This window comes from Chelonoidis abingdonii, chromosome 3 (genome assembly GCF_003597395.2).
Source record: "Chelonoidis abingdonii isolate Lonesome George chromosome 3, CheloAbing_2.0, whole genome shotgun sequence".
Lineage (NCBI taxonomy): Eukaryota > Metazoa > Chordata > Testudines > Testudinidae > Chelonoidis > Chelonoidis abingdonii.
Genome location: NC_133771.1, coordinates 121,256,801 through 121,262,800, shown reverse-complemented (window position 1 = coordinate 121,262,800; position 6,000 = coordinate 121,256,801).

Here is a 6,000-nt window from a genome sequence, read left to right as displayed (position 1 = left end):
CTTTGAAAAATCCGGTTTCCTGATTGGTCCTCTGGTCAGGTGTTTGGTTCCCTTTGTTAACCCTTTACAGGTAAAAGAAACATTAACCCTTAGCTATCTATTTATGACAGTCTCCCACTGTATGCTTGCCAGCAAGTTAAAGTAGTATGGATTGGATGAATGGACTATAGGGTTGATAGAAAGCTGGCTAGATTGTCAGGCTCAACGGGTAGTGATCAATGGTTCGATATCTGGTTGACAGCTGGTATCAAGCAGCGTGCCCCAAGGGTTGGTCCTAAGGCCAGTTTTTCTTCATTAATTATCTGGATGATTGGCTGGATTACACCCTCAGCAAGTTTGCAGATGACACTAAGCTTGTGGGAGAGGTAGATACTCTGGAGGGTGGGGATAGGGTTCAGAGTGACCTAGACAAATTTGGAGGATTGGACTAAAAGAAATCTGAGTTTCAACAAGAACAAGTGCAGAGTCCTGCACTTAGGACGGAAGAATCCCATGCACTGCTACAGGCTGGGGACCGACTGGCCAAGAGGCAAAAAAGGACCTGGGAATTACAGTGGATGAGAAGCTGGATATGAGTCAACCATGTGCCCCTGTTAACCAAGCTAATGGCATATTGGGCCGCCTTAGTAGGAGCGTTGCCAGAAGATTGAGGGAAGTGATTATTCCCCTCTATTTGGCACTGGTGAGGCACATCTGGAGTATTGCATCCAGTTTTGGTCCCCCTACTACAGAAAGGATGTGGACAATTTGGAGACAGTCCAGCAGAGGGAAACAAAAATGATTAGGGGGCTGAGGCACGATGACTTATGAGGAGATGCTGAGGGAACTGGACTTGTTTAGTCTGCAGAAGAGAAGAGTAAGCGGGGTATTTGATAGCAGACTTCAACTACCTGAAGTGGAGTTGTCCCAACACAAGAGGGGTAGAAACTCTCTAACATATTCTAAGGAATAATCATTTCAGGAAAAAAATAACTTATGGGTTTTTTCCTCATGAAATCTTCAATAATGTTGTCAAAGGCATAAGTGAATAATTTTATCTGGTGCATTTAAAAAAAACAGATAAAGCCAAAAACTCAAAAATTAGGCAATACAGAATCTGATAAATCAACACTTCTTTTCAGATTCTTTACTATAAATGTGGGAGTTCAAAAAAAATCACATTACTGTAGTAAAACAAAACCCACTTATCTTTAAAGTCACATTTTGTTGGAAATAATACTGTATTACTGAAATCCAGAGAGACAGACTCACCAGTCAGAGAAAGTAATTTCTTTTTATGCGCTTGTGTGGTTTTAGTCACATCAGGAAAATATGTGGTTTTTGCTCACTATAAAGAATATTGCACTTCTCTTTCCATACTGCTTTCATCAATCTTTCTCAATCAGTAGCTTCTTTTAAAAGAAACAATAGCCATAGAAAGTGATCAAACAGATTTGTTTCAAACAAAAGAACAGTATCAGTCTTGGGTCATGTCTATACGACGCGCCGTATCGGCGCGTTAAAATCGATTGCTCGGGGATCGATATATCGCGTCTGATCTAGATGGGATATATCGATCCCAGAGCGCGCTTAGATCGATTCCGGAACTCCAGCAAGACGAACGGAGTTCTGGATTCGACATGGCGAGCCGCAGACATCGATCCCGCGCAGTGAAGACAGGTGAGTAAATCGATTTTAGATATTCGATTTCAGCTACGCTATTCTCGTAGCTGAAATTGCATATCTAAAATCGATTTTATCTTGTCGTGTAGACCTGGCCTTATATTTGTAAAATCTTTGATTCTGGAGGGAAAGAGCCCTCTCTAGCAGCATAGAAAATCACAACATACTTGTGTTATTTGCTTGAATATGATGCTTGAGGTGCCTTATATTTTGCCTTATATCGCTAGCTAACATATTTTTATTTATTTGTATTGTGGTAGCATCTGGAAGGCCTAATCATGGACCAAGACCCCATTGTGCTAGGTGCTGCAAACACACTAAACAAAATACAGTCCCTGCCCCAAAGAATGCATAACACAGATTACAAAGGAATCTTGTGGACTGCAATAGAAGAACTTTACAAACATATGGTGTTCTACCTGAAAAGGTGAACTTCCTCTAAAACTTCAAACACTTAGGGAGACTGAGGTGGAGAATTGCAACAGAACCATCGTCCTTTAATGTAAAAGATACCTAAAATAATTATATCTAATAAATTCCTGAGTAACCTACAGCAAGTTTTCACTCTTAAATTCATGCTGGTTCTTTCCAGTTAGATTATTGCTCTGAGATTCTTTCAATTTATCCTGAGATCACTTTTCATTGGATATGCCTACACTAGAGCTGGAAAGTGTAAATTCCAGCTTCAGGTGACATACCCACGCTAGCTATGATGGTATTAGCGTCCTCAAAATATTAGTATAGACACAGCGGTGTGAGCAGAGGGAAGGGCTAGTCACTCCAAGTACATACTGAGAGTCTCAAACAGGATTGTACTTTGGACAATCCCCTTCTGTGGCAATCTTCTTCTGTCACTTGTGCTGCCATGGTTACACTTCTAATTTTAGCTACTAGCTCTTAACTGATCTAGCATGGGTATGACTCTCCAAGCTGGAATGTACCACCTTTCATCTCTAGTATAGATGTACCCACTGTTTTGCATGTTACAGCCACCATAAAGCCCCTGAAATTGAAGTAAAAAGATGTACCCCTCAAATCTATCCTTTTCAGAAATCCAAGTCCCCTTCAAGATAAAAGTACCCAATATGTTATTTTCTGTGTACTGTGTTATAATGCAGTGTATTGGGATGGTTTCCTCATGCAAAGGTCATTTTCTTTTTCTGATCAACAATAATCTGATTAGTATTAGTGACTTGTTTTCCTTTGGCATTGTTCTCTGTAAAATATTTAAAGGTAGTAGTGAGCCCTCCCACTATTCACCTCGAGGTAGTTTGTTTGGCATAACTCAAAGCAACTCTGATATTCAAAGATTCCCCCTTTTTTTTTCCAGCAGCTGTGGTTTTTAGTACCTGCTTCTGAGTAAATAACCATCAGCTGTGGAAAACAATAGAGAATGACACAAATCCTGCCACTCATCTCACTGAAACAATGATTTGGCATGGTCTATTAATTGGCAAAGTTGTATTTGGCTTTTATCCATTCCCCGTGTCTGCATGCGTTTTGTCATGTTAATTCTATACAGTACACACATTCATGAACCAAATAAACAAAGGATTTTCAGTAATGCCCCTGTGTAAAACATAGACATGTTTTTCATTCAAATTGCTACAAAATACCTCAGGGCTGCTCAAAGTTATGAGAGCTGTAGTGGGAGTGCTCCACCAGTCAAAACAGCTGGCTTTTACAATACTGGGGGTGGATATCTTTATGCCAGGAGGAATCCCTGACTGCGCCTTCAGGGGAGCTTTCTTGCTGCTTTGTGCTGCCTGAAGAGCACAAAATGGCTAGATCAGAGGCCAAAGACCTGGCCCCTCGTACCTTTTAAGTGTTCTGCTTATCATTAATTTAACAGTGCATGAGCAAAATGAAACAATATTTTTAAAAAATGTCTGATTAGGCTAAAATAAGAACCAATCTCAGGTCTTCATGCCAGGCTCAAAAGTGAACAAATCTGATTCTTTCTGAGATCCAGAGATAGTTAAGTCAAATATTTGTTTTTAAATGTCTATTTGCCGCTACACTTTTTTCAGCTGGGTGTAGAACCAGAAATATATTAATAATACCAGAGTGGTTATAGTGGTGGTATTGAGTTCATCAAAATCAGGTAGTGCTGGAAATCCCAGGAATGCGCCTGTCCTTTCGAGTTTTCTAAACCTTAAAGGGTAAGCCAACTTCAGATACAGACTCAAAACTTTTGGATGCTTATTCAGCTGTTATAAGGTTCTCCTCTCACTCAGGCCCAAATTCTAAACATACAATGACATTTTGTCCACTTAATTAATTAATAAAAACTGAATAAAAATGTTGAGGTTTAGCCCCATAAGAATACTATCTATCCTTACTTTCCTTCACTACATGCAAGGTGACCAGATAGCAAGTGTGGGAAATCGGGTCAGGGGGTGGGGAGTAACAAGCACCTATATAAACAAAAGCCCTGAATATCAGAACTGTCCCTACAAAATCAGGACATCTGGTCACCCTAACTACATATGCTATCTTGACACTGTTGTTAGGTAAATGGCTCCTATTGGGAACATGGACTGTTCTGATAGACTTTCTTGCCATCACATTTCACGTATGTAGTCATGTGGACTTGTTCTAGTGATAAACAGCCACAATGCAATATGATAGGTAGGCTCAAAGAGGTAGGGAATCACCTAGCCACTTGGCAAGTCTACCTTTCTCTTTCACTTGGAAACAGATGGATTAGCCATGGTGCATACAAGACAGAGCAGTGCGTAAGGTTGAAAGTAGAGAGGCATAAACAGGTTTAGATAAAATAAAGGTGACCCAAATTTTAAACTTGGACTCAACTTTTTTATGAAGGGCAACAACATCTGCATTTCCCCCCCCCCCCGCCAAATAAATGAAAATAAATTCTTTTGTATTGAAATATTCCATGATTAGTCTCATCCATTTCTAGGTGATTTTTTATGTGGGAAGTGTAAAGTTAATCTGTTCACCCAACTTTGATTTATGTAAGTATGAGGAAAAAATAAACATCTCAATTTTTGTTTTTAACTGACACCTTCTCCCTTACTTTTGTTTTCCTTTCTAGTTTCTTTCCTTGGCCCATTGAAGACAGGGAAAAATTGATACTATTTGGACATTAAAAGAGCTCATAAAATTCTGATTAGAATACACAAAAGGGTTCCATAAATTAGACCATCTGTTTGTGCTGTGGAAGAAGTTCTACTTTGGAGTAAAAATAATAATCCAGAAGTGACTTAGGAATGAAGCCAACTTTTATCAGACCACATTAAAAAGTTTTACCATTAGCATTTTTGCTGGAATACAATTGGCGTCACTGCAGTGTTGCTAGAGCATATGCATGCCTGGCTGCCTTTGCCAGAGCCATGTGTCCTCAGAGCAGGAAGTTATAGCAGCAAAAGGAGTGCTTCCCTGTGAGAAGGCATCCCATTGCGCTCCGCACCAGCATCTGTCCCACTGACTTATGAGTAGGGTGACCAGATGTCCCGATTCTATAGGGTCTTTTTCTTATATAGGTTCCTATTACACCCCACCCCCGTCCCGATTTTTCACACTTGCTATCTGGTCACCCTACTTATGAAAGAGTGTTCTTGTTTTCCACTGGAGTTGAGTGGAAGGACAATGCAGCATTTTGGTGGGTGTCAGGCACTGGAAACAGAATTGTCCATGCAGTAAAAAGGCTGCCTGTACAAGTCTTCGGAAGTTTTTCTCCATAATGCTTTATAACATCTGTTTTGCTGTCTTGGGAGCTGCAAAATATCTTGGTGGACTTTTGTATGCACCCTCAAGTCTTTCTGCCTCTCCGCAGGCATGTGCCCCTTCTACTGTCTTGTTTTGCAGATCCCAAAAGTAGAGCTCTGGGGAAAACTAAGACCATCTCCTCCCGTGTTTGTTTCTTCTTCCTCCTGATCAAGATCAGTCTTTCAGCAGGTGCAGTGGGGATGCCTCTCAAGGGTACCCCAGCTCAGGCCACTGATAAAGAACAAAATAAGACCAACAGCCACTGTTAGATTTAAAGAGCTAGTGGACAGGAAAAAAATACACAAGAAAACTCCCTAAAATTTCCCATAAAAGTAAGAAGTGGGTCAGACTTGTTGCATGGCAACTTTCTTCAGGACAGTTCAGCAGTGCCCAACATGGTGAGTATATGGGGGCACTTTTCAAAACCTGTAGCCATGAGGGTTGATGAGGATGGACAGTCATGTATCCAGGTAATAAATGTAGGGATAGTGCAACAACATTGCTAATCTTATTGCAGGCAGTGGTGATTCTGGCTGATAAATTACTCTCGGGGCGTCGAAGGCCCAGAGAAGACAATAGCTCAGGGTGGCTCAGGGTCACCTGGAC